The 10781-nt window shown below is 38.3% G+C and overlaps 1 protein-coding gene across 1 annotated transcript in view; it reads right to left on the bottom strand.

Moving 5' to 3' along the window:
• LOC116636027 (tetratricopeptide repeat protein 39B-like) overlaps positions 1-10775 on the bottom strand; it is a 17762-nt gene extending 6987 nt beyond the window's left edge. The window contains exon 1 of the mRNA XM_032410330.1: positions 10633-10775. The gene's annotated coding sequence lies outside the window, so the exon portion shown is untranslated. The remainder of the gene's footprint in view (positions 1-10632) is intronic.
• Positions 10776-10781: the final 6 nt, after the last annotated feature.

Genomic DNA, 10781 nt, shown 5'->3' with positions numbered 1-10781 from the left:
ACCTGAGCCGAAGGCAGACGCTTAACGACTGAGCCACCCAGGCGCCCCTGCTTGTCTACTTTTTAAAGGATCAATCTAGCAGGGTGCCTGGCTGGCTCCATTGGTAGAGCATGCAACTCGATCTCAGAGTTATAAGTTTAAGCCCCAGGCTGGGTGTAGAGATTACTTAAAAATATAATCTTTAAAAAAAAAAAGGATCAGTCTAGTGAGAATGGATTAGGGAACACTAATACAGAACTAGGAAGATCAGTCAAGTAGGGGCTTGAGTGAAAGAGAGAGGGAGAAGTTGAAGTTCAGAAAGGAATATTCAATGAAAAAGAGGCAGAGAGGGATGCACAGAGCACAGGTGCAGGGAGGTAAAGCCTTGGACAAGATGAGGAAAAACCTCCTGTGCTAACAGAGAAGAGCCTTCCTTTCTGTCGTTCATTTACTACAGATTGAATTGAGCTCCTTCAATATACTGAGCACTCTTCTTGGTGCTGGGGATACAGCAGTGAACAGAACAAAGACCTGGCTCCCGTGGATTTGGTTTTCTTAGGGGAGGGGCATTCTGGCAGGGAGAGGGATGTTGTGATGGGGAGGAAAATGATAAATAGATGAATAAGTAACATGTCAGCAGTTGAGGGGCACCTGGTGGCTCAGTCGTTAAGGGTCTGCCTTCGGCTCAGGTTGTGATCCCAGGGTGCTGGGATCGAGCCCCGCATTGGGCTCCCTGCTCGGCGGGAAGCCTGCTTCTCCCTCTCCCACTCCCCCTGCTTGTGTTCCCTCTCTCACCGTGTCTCTCTCTCTCAAATAAAATCTAAAAAAAAAAAAATGCCAGCAGTTGATACACTGCTATGAAGAAGAATAAGACAGATTAAGACAGAATAAGGAATTTAAAGAGTAATGGGGTGTGAGGTACTTGGTATTTTATGTAGGGTAGTCAGGGAAATCCTCCCCAGTAAGGTGACATTTGAGCAGAGATGTAGAAGATGTGAGAATCTCTTGATCTCTTCTTTCAGTCTAAGATAAGTGAACATCCTATGTGTTCCCATGATGCCTTGTGCTTACCTCTATCCCAGCACTTGCTATATATATATATATATATTTAAACATCTATCTTCTTTCTGCATCTTTTATATCTATCTTCATCACCAAGTACAATGACTGGCACTTAGTCATTAAACTAAATTAGCGGGGCGCCTGGGTGGCTCAGTTGGTTAAGCGTCTGCCTTCGGCTCAGGTCATGATCCCAGGGTCCTGGGATCGAGCCCCACGTCGGGCTCCCTGCTCCGCAGGAAGCCTGCTCTCCCTCTCCCACTCCCCCTGCTTGTGTTCCCTCTCTCGCTGTCTCTCTCTGTCAAAAAATTTAAAAATCTTTAAAAAAAATAAAAAATAAATTAAAAATAAACTAAATTAGCATTTATTGAATGGCTGTAACAGTTTTCAATTTACATATACTAAGATAAATTCAAGATGAAGTAATCATTTAACTGTTAAAACTATGAGACTGAGAAAAATATAACAGTGAATACTACAAAGAATTGATGCCCTTAATATAGTAAGAGATCCTAAGAATCACTAAGCTAGAAAAAACACCCCAACAGAAAAATCAACAAAGGACATAAACGAATTGCCAGTAAGCATAATGTTGAATCTCATTGTAAATAACAAAATGCAAATTAAAAAAAAATAGCTATCTTAAAAATGAAATTTGGTAGATTAAAAAAATTCATCCAGTGTTAATGAAGGTGCAGAAAACCAAGTACCTTTGTGGACTTGTTGGTGGGATACAAGTGGCTGCAACCATTTTGGAGAGCTATTTGGCAACATGTTTTGAAAGCTTTTACATTTTTTTAAAGATTTATTTATTTTAGCGGGGGGAGGAGGGGCAGAGGGAGAGGGTGAGAATCCCAAAGCTGACTCCTGCTAAGCGTGAAAGCTGATGGGGGCGGGGGGAGGGGCTTGCCTGTGGGGTTTGTCATGGGGCTTGATCCCACAACCCTGAAATCAAGAATCAGTCGCTAAACTGACTGAGCCACCCTGGTGCCCCAGCTTTTACATTTTTTTTACACTCTTTGACCCAGTAATTTCACTTATGGAATTATTCTAAGGAAATAATCAGGGATATATATAAATATCTATCGAAGGTATATACACTTCAGCATTATTTATAATACAAAAATGAAAAGAATCTAAATTTCTTACAATGGTAGATACTGATGAAATGGAATACGACTGCAAACATTATAATGTTGTAGAATATTTAATAACTTGGGAAATTGTTTATGGTGTAATACACTGTATTAGTCGAGGTTCTCCAGAGAAACATAACCAATGCCAGATATATACAAAATAATATATAAAATAAGGAATTGGCTCATGCAATTCTGGAGGCTGAGAAGTCTCAAGATCTGTAATTGACAAGCTGAACACCCAGGAGCCAATGGTATAAATTCTAATCCGAAAGCCAGCAGGCTCAAAATCCAGGAAGAGCCAATTTTTCAGTTAGAGCCCTAAGGCAGGAAGAGACTGGTATCCTGGCTCAGGCAGTCACACAGGAGGAATTCTATCTTGCTCAGCCTTTTGTTCTGTTCTATTCAGGTCTTCAATTGATTGGATGAGACCCACCCATAATAGGGGAGGCAATCTGCTTTACTCAGTCTATTGATTCAAATGTTAATCTCACCCAAACACCCTCACCAACACACCCAGAATAATATTTGGCCAAATGTCTGGTCCTGTGGACCAGTCATGTTGAGTCATAAAATTTACCATCACATATACTAAGTAAAAAGAAAAGGTTTTTACAAAACTATATCATATAATTTTTTTCCAAAGTGATATATGCATAGGTAAAAATTGGAACTATAAATTTCAGTTATTAAGAATGGTTATATCTGAGTGGTGGGATTATGGATAACATTTATATTCTTTATTTAACAACATTCACTAAATACTGAGCACCTACTATATGATAAGGACTATGCTAGGAACTAGGCATACCGTAGTTACTGAGATAGCTTTGGACCCTGCCCTCACAAAATTCACAGCCTGGTATTTGTGCTATTATATAATTTCCACAATCAACATGTTACTTATAATCAGGGAAAAAAAGCCTGTGATAGTTTTGTGGGCTAACTCATGTAATTCTCACAACTGGATGAGGTGGGTATTATTGTCATTTCTCTTTTATGTATGGGGAAACTGAGTCCAAGTGAAGTTAAGTGACTTGCCCAAAATTATAGTTGGTATGTGTAGGGAGAACAGGATTCAAACGCAGGTGGTTGGACTGCAGAGCTCACAGTCCTAGTCAACAGTACAGCATGAGCTAACTTATTTGTTTATTTATTTAATTTTATTTAATTTTTAAAAATTTATTTAATCTCTATACCCAATGTGGGGCTTGAACTCATAACCCCAAGATCAGGAGTCACATGCTTTTCTGACTTGGCCAGTCAGGTGCCCCAAACTACTTCTTCTTTTTTTTTTTTTTTTAAGATTTTATTTATTTATTTGAGAGAGAGAGATCATGAGCAGTGGGGAAGGGTAGAGGGAGAAGCAGACTCCCTGCTGAGCAAGGAGCCCATACAGGACTCAATCCCAGGACCTTGGGATCATGACCTGAGCCAAAGGCAGATGCTTAACTGACTGAGCCACCCAGGGGCCCCCCAAAAATTAAGCGTCTGCCTTTGGCTCTGGTTTGGCTCCCTGCTCAGTGGGGAGCCTGTTTCTCCCTCTGCCTCTCCCCCTGCTTGTGCTCTCTCCCTCTCTTTGTCAAATAAGTAAATAAAATCTTAAAAAATAAATTGGCAATTATTTATTGAACATCTACTTTGTACCTGGCACTGTTTTAAGATGCTTGGTCTACAACAGTGAACAAGAGAAGTATTTTACTGGGAAAGTTAAACCATGTAGGATTATTGAGTTTTTTTTATTCTGCTTTTCATATTTTCCATTTCCTGCAGCAAAAGTAAATTATTTTTATAATTTAAGAAAGTTTTTACATTCCCAATTTAATATCACATGGATAATTAATAATCTTTTTTTAAAGATTTTATTTATTTGAGAGAGAGAGAGAGCACACAGAGGGAAAGGAAGAAGCAGACTCCCCACTGAGCAGAGAGGCCAATCCCAGGACCCAAGATCATGACCTGAGCTGAAGGCAGATGCTTAACTGACTGAGCCAACCAGGTGCCCCTGGATAATTAATAATCTTATCCATATAACCCAACGGAGTAATTGAGCTAAGTACAGAAGAACATACAACACTGCGGTCCAAAATAACTCAAAATTTTGAATTGGATTATGATTATTAGCTTTAAATCTTTTTCAAAGTATGCTTGAATGTATATCACATAAATGAATACAAATGAGACAACAAATGTCTAAAACATTAAGTGGTTTTTCTAAACCCAAATAGTAAATTGCAGAGACAGGATTCAATTTCAAGTCTTCTAAGTCCCAGGTCATTGTCTTTTCATTAACTCAGACTGTATTCATCAAAGAGGTAGCTGGATGGCCTTGGGCTAATAATTTAATTTCTCTGATTCTAGGAAGTGATACATTTAAGCTAAGCTTTTAAGTATAAGTAGGACTTTCATAGATGGGACTGTTCATAGAAACAATGAAGGATATTAATATTATAAGGATAATGGCATAAGGAAGGGGGCAGAGGTTTGTTCAAAAATGAGCAGTTTACTTTTATTTGTAAAGTGAAAAAAAGAGTTAACATATGTAAAACACTTAGTATGGTGTCTGGCACATAGTAAATACTCAGTGAATACTCCATCCCCACGTTGGGCATGGAGCCTTGTTAAAATAAAAAAAATTTAAAAATTATGTACTAATTATAAATGTTATATCTGAATTAGTGAAAAGTTAAAGGATATTTTGGAAGAATTAAATTTTATATATTCTAAAGTTTGTGTGTGGGGGTGTATATAGGCTATAAAAGTGCTTCATTAAAGAAGGAAACAACATATTGATAAATTGACTCTCAAATATATGGTATTATTTCACATTCCCATTACTGTGTATAAGTGCCAATTTCACTGCACTCCTGACAAAAACAGCATATTGTTTTAATTTGCATTTTTAGTAAGGATAGACATATTTTTTTCTTTGTGGTTCTTTTCTTGTCTGTTTCTGTGGGTTTCTTTTTTTTTTCCTATTTTTTACTGGGTGAAGTCATTCTTCTTTTTTTTTAAAGTAAGCTCTGTGCCCAAGGTGGGGCTTGAAGTCAAGACCCTGAGATAAGAGTCACATGCTCAACCCACTGAGCCAGCCAGGAACCCTGTCATACTTTGTTCTTAACTAGAGATTCCAGACTTGGATTTTGGGAACTAGGTAGATCTGAAAAACTTTTTCCTTTTTTTTTTTTAAGATTTTATTTATTTATTTGACACAGAGAGAGAGAAAGCGCACAAGCAGGGGGAGGGGCAGAGGGAGAGGGAGAAGCAGGCTCCCTGCCGAGCAAGGATCCCCAAAAGTGGGGCTCAATCCCAGGGTCCCGGGATCACGACCCGAGCTGAAGGCAGACACCCAACCGACTGAGCCACCCAAGCGCCCCCACAAACTTCTTTCTATCAAGAAACCATGAAGAGGAGTGCTGGGCTGGCTCAGTCAGAGGATCATACTGACTCTTGATCTCACGGTTGTGAGTTGGAGCCCCATGTTGGGTGTAGAGATTACTAAAAATAAACAAACTTAAAGGAAGAAAAAGAAAACATGAGATTTTTTAAAAAATTACTCTCAGCATCCTTTCATTGGGGGCGCCTGGGTGGCTCAGATGGTTAAGCCTCTGCCTTTGGCTCAGGTCAGGATCTCCAGGTCCTGGGATTGAGCCCCATATCAGGCTCCCAGCTCTCTCTCAAATGAATAAATAAATTTAAAAAAGGGGGGGGGAGGAACATTTAAAAAAATAAGACATATTCACAGAATAAAAGATGGTTCTTCCCGAGAAGGAGTGGTTGGCAATAGTTCCTAGTTTTCTGGAATTGGAGATATTTTTATCAAAGTTCTGATAGTCCTTGTGGCAAGATTTGGGTACCACTGCACTCACTGTGTTATAATTCTAAGTCTTAGTCTCATTTGAAAAATGAGGTAGTTAAACTGATTTAATAAAATTCCTCATTTCTCTATGTGTTTCAAACCACTTCTTTATTTTTTTAAAAAATATTTTATTTATTTGAGAGAGAGAGCACGAGCTGGGCAGGGGGAGAGGGAGAAGCAGACTCCCCATTGAGTGGGGAGCTCGACCTGGGACTTTATCCCAGGACCCTGAGATCAGGGCCCCAGCCAAAGGCAGGCACTCAATTGACTGAGCCACATAGGCGCCCCTCAAACTGCTTCTTTCTTACAAAGTCTGAACTTACCTCTTTGAGTCACGGTGTATGTATCCATTTGTCATTGGCTTGGGAATAGATTTTCTATTTGCTTTTTTAAAAAAGGTATACTTAGAAATTAGCTTCAAAGGAGCACCTGGGTGGCTCAGTTGGTTAGGTGTCTGATGCAATTTCAGCTCAGGTCATGATTTCAGGGTCATGAGATCGAGCCCCGCGTTGGGCTCCAAGCTGGGCATGGAGCCTGCTTAAGATTCTCTCTCTCCCTCGCCCTCTGCCCCTCCCTCTCTCTCTTTTTCTCTCAAAAAAAAAAAAAAAAAGCTTCAAAGACTTTGTAATAAAAAACAACACCTTCCCCATTGTTCACGAACATGTATCTCCCCATTCCGTAGGCAAATGCCATAGAACCTTAAAGAAGGTTTCAGCATTTGATTTTGGGATTCCTGTAGATTCATTTTTCATGAAGAAAATTTCTTTTTCTGCCTTGTTGCTTTTTATAAGTGTCAGATTGTTTTTGTCTGTGTGGATAGGGTCAAAGAAGAAAAGTGACAATTTCACTTAGAAGTCAATGAGTGAAGAGACAAAGGTGTCTTAGGAGTGGCCACATAAGGCTAGTTACTGTGTTTCAGGGTCTAGTCCCCAGCTTTGCAGAAACAAAACTTCACTTTTGTCAGTGTACCCAGGTCATATCAAATTTTTAGCAACTGACAAAGGTTAGTCAAAACACTGCTACTCCCGTCCCTCTTCATTCTCCTAACAGCTAACATTTATTGAGTACTCAGTATGTGCTAGACACTGGGCAATGTTAATTGCTTGATTTACCTCATCTAATCCTAACAACAACTCTCTAAGATGGGTAGTCTTGCAAACCCCATTTTGCAGATGAGGAAGCTGAAGTACCAGGAGATTAACAACTTGGTCAAGGGTAGGCAGCTATTAAATAGTGGATCCAAGCTTCAAACCCAACTGTCACACTCCATGAGCTTATGCTCTTAATCATTATACTATACCTACCCACCTTAATCATTATACTATACTATACTATACTATACTATACCTACCTAAAAGTATATACCACCTGTTTTAGGAAAGAATTCATAAACAAAAATCATTTTTATTAATTTACAGTAGAGGATATTCATTTCCAGGGACTAAAAGATCAGTATCAAAACATCAAATAAGGGAAGTCAACGGTCTTGAGCAGTAATCTTTAAGTATAGCTGAGGGCTGGCTAATAACATAGGTTCTCTCCTAAGATAGTGCTGAATGAACTGCTAAACTCTATCCAAGCCAGTCTAGCTCTCTCTAGTTAAGACAACAGGCTGACCAAGTCCCTTTCATTGATATTCTTTCTTTAGATAAGGAACAACATAATTGAACTGGGGTTTGATGGTTTTACAGTTCCACACTTTTTAATACAATCAGGCATTCCTCAGAAAGCCTCATTTTTCCTAGATTGTTTTATACTCCTAAACCACCCATTTAGGTAGTATTTGTATCAGTGGATCACTCTTGCATCACATTTTCACTCTTCCTAGTTTCACCCTTTGAGGTTGGTGAAGGCACGGGCATTCTTAATGAGCCACTGTTGCTCCCTCACCCCCATCTTCACACTTCAGTACTGACCATAGTCCAGTTCTTCGCTAATGAAAACTTAATTTCTTTATACAATATGAAAGAATTATAAACATGATTCTGAGAATTTTTCCTTCCTAAAATTTTGTAAGAGCATTCTAGAGGGAATTGAAGATTATGAAATGTCGAAAAAAGAAAAGCAAATTGTAGTTGAATATAGCTGTTTGGACTGACCCACAGTACATATACATATATATATACAGCAGATATATAAATACATATGAAAAGACTAGTGTTTAGAAGTACAGACTATTTCTTTACATTAAAAATAGATACATGTGCAAAAGGCCTAAATTTGTTTTTGTTTTAAGGTTTTCACATATAAGCTAAAATAGTGACAATGATTTAAAAGTGAAACTAAAATAGAGAAGAAAATAAGAGAGAGTGAACTGTTTCTTTAATGCTTCTCTGGAAAAACTGAATCTAGGAAATGCAGATAAATTTTGAAAGCTGCTGTAAAAGGATTAAGAATTAACCCACCCTCTCCTAAACTAATGATAAATCAATATTTAACAACAGTAATATATCAATAATTACTTAAAAATTTCATATTAGGAAATCTTAGACTATTCATTGAATTAAGTAGTTTTATATTCCACTTGAATCTGGGGAGGTGATCTTAATTTAACTCAATGCTATAGGCAGAAATTTATGTGGCTGAAACTGATTTCAAAAGAATCAGTGGGAATAAAAGTACTCTGTACAATAATATCTCCCTGATTTGGATTGACATTTAGTGAAAAGAATTCGTTATGTGTTCTTAGAGAAAGAGTGTACAGTAGAATAGTGTATGGAAATACTATGCGGAACTATTGTTTTTTCATGGTACCAGCCTAGAATTGGCCCTCCTCTAATAGAGATAAAAACCTGTAATTAGCTTATCAAAGCACCTGTCTCTAGAGAGGTAGGCAAGCCAGTCGGGGTTTATCCCTTTTCCTTTAATGTGCTTGAAAGCAGTTTGTTATAAGTTGGAAAACTGCTTCTTTTAATATTTTTTACAGTATTACATCCTTCAAAATTCTCTTTAGTACAATAGACTTTGTATACAAAGACAAAAAACATTTATTGAGGCCTAATAGTATACTAAGTACTATCTTTCAATAAATTACTTATGCTTTGTGCAACAGCACTTTTCATAAGGTTTTTTTTTTTTTTTTTTTGAGAGGGAGGAGGGAGGGGTAGAGGGAGCGAGAGAATCTTAAGCAGGCTTCTCACCCAGTGTGGAGCCTGAAGTGGGGCTTGATCTCACAACTCTGAGAGCATGACATGAGGTGAAATCAAGAGTTGGATGCTTAATAGACCAAGCCACTCAAGTGCCCCCATAAACTCGTAATAGAAGAAAGTCAAATTAGTGAGCCTTTACAGAACTGATACTCTGTCTTCCAGGAAGTATATAAAAAGATCTTTATCATTTAATCCTTTGAGAAGAACCCAGTTAAGTGGAAAACAAAAGTCAATAAAACTAAAAGGAGAACTGGGATTCCTGCGTGGCTCAGTCAGTTAAGTGTCTGCATTCAGCTTAAGTCATGATCCCAGAGTCCTGGGATCAAGTCCCGCATCGGGCTTCTTGCTCAGCGGGGAGCCTGCTTCTCCCTCTGCCTGTGGCTCCCCCTGCTTGTGCTCTCTCTCTGACAAATAAATAAATAAAATCTTAAAAAAAAAAAACCTGAGAACAAATATAACATATCCTATAGAACTTCTATTTTCTTGCTAGAATTTTTTTGCAATGGATGTATTCCATAATTTGATAAATCTGAAAAAAAATGTGTATGAATTTGTAACATTGTCAAGAGAGGATTCCTACTTCACCAACTAAATCTCCTTTCTCCTATACATCATGTGCAGTTTACAGATGAGAAACAGAGAGATATAAATATCTAAGGACTTCATCTTTCAAGTGCAACAATTCCAACTCATATATTCCAAGTATTTATGGTGTAATGTCTTTTTTTGTGTGTGTGGCTGGTGAAAAAGAAGTTAAATCTGTATTTGTAGACTTGGTGTTTTGCAAATACATTGTATAAAATCAAAGCTGAAAAGTATAGCATGGGAAATATAGTCAATAATATTGTAATAATGTTAAATGGGTGACAGATGGTGACTACACTTATGGTGAACATAGAGTAATGTAAAAAATTATTGAAACACTACGTTGCACATGTGAAACTAACATTGTCAACTATACTTAATAAAAATAAAAAATAAAATCAAAACTGAATTCTAAGCGATTCTATCTAAAGAAAAGGTTTACATTTATTTTATATAGAGAATGGCTGAGCTGCAAGGCTGTTACTCAAAGACAACTTAAAGTCCCAGTCCTCAGGATAAGTTATTAGTGGATGAGATGTGTTACTACAATACAAAGCAGAAAGCACTAGAAAGGAAGCACAAGTAAGTCTGTGCTTCAAATGCAAATAATTTCATAATTGCCACTAGCTAGAATGCTTTAAGGATTTAGGGTTTTTGCACAATTTCATAACCGGAAAACGAAACAAAACTCTATTCCTTTGTCCCCCAAGAACTCGTACGGTGTTGGAGAAAATTGGTTCTGAAGGGGCCGGAGGGTCGGTGCAGTCCCTGGGGGCGTCACTCTTTTTGAAGCCCAGGGTGCAGTGACCACTACTCAGAATGGCGGGGTTCATGGAGTTCTCACCCTGGCCAAGCTCCCGATTACCTGTGATGAGCCCCAAAGATGACTGAGTATCAGTCTAGGCCAGGTCCCCCAGCAGAAAGGCGGCGGCAGCTGCAACATCAGCGGTTAAATTTTACAGCCTTTCATAAGGCCGGTCTAATGTACCTGTAGTAAGATTACTAGAGCTGAAG

This window comes from Phoca vitulina, unplaced genomic scaffold (genome assembly GCF_004348235.1).
Source record: "Phoca vitulina isolate PV1807 unplaced genomic scaffold, GSC_HSeal_1.0 scaffold12, whole genome shotgun sequence".
Lineage (NCBI taxonomy): Eukaryota > Metazoa > Chordata > Mammalia > Carnivora > Phocidae > Phoca > Phoca vitulina.
The sequence above is the reverse complement of the archived record's forward strand: the minus strand, read 5'-3'. Positions and strand labels throughout refer to the sequence as shown.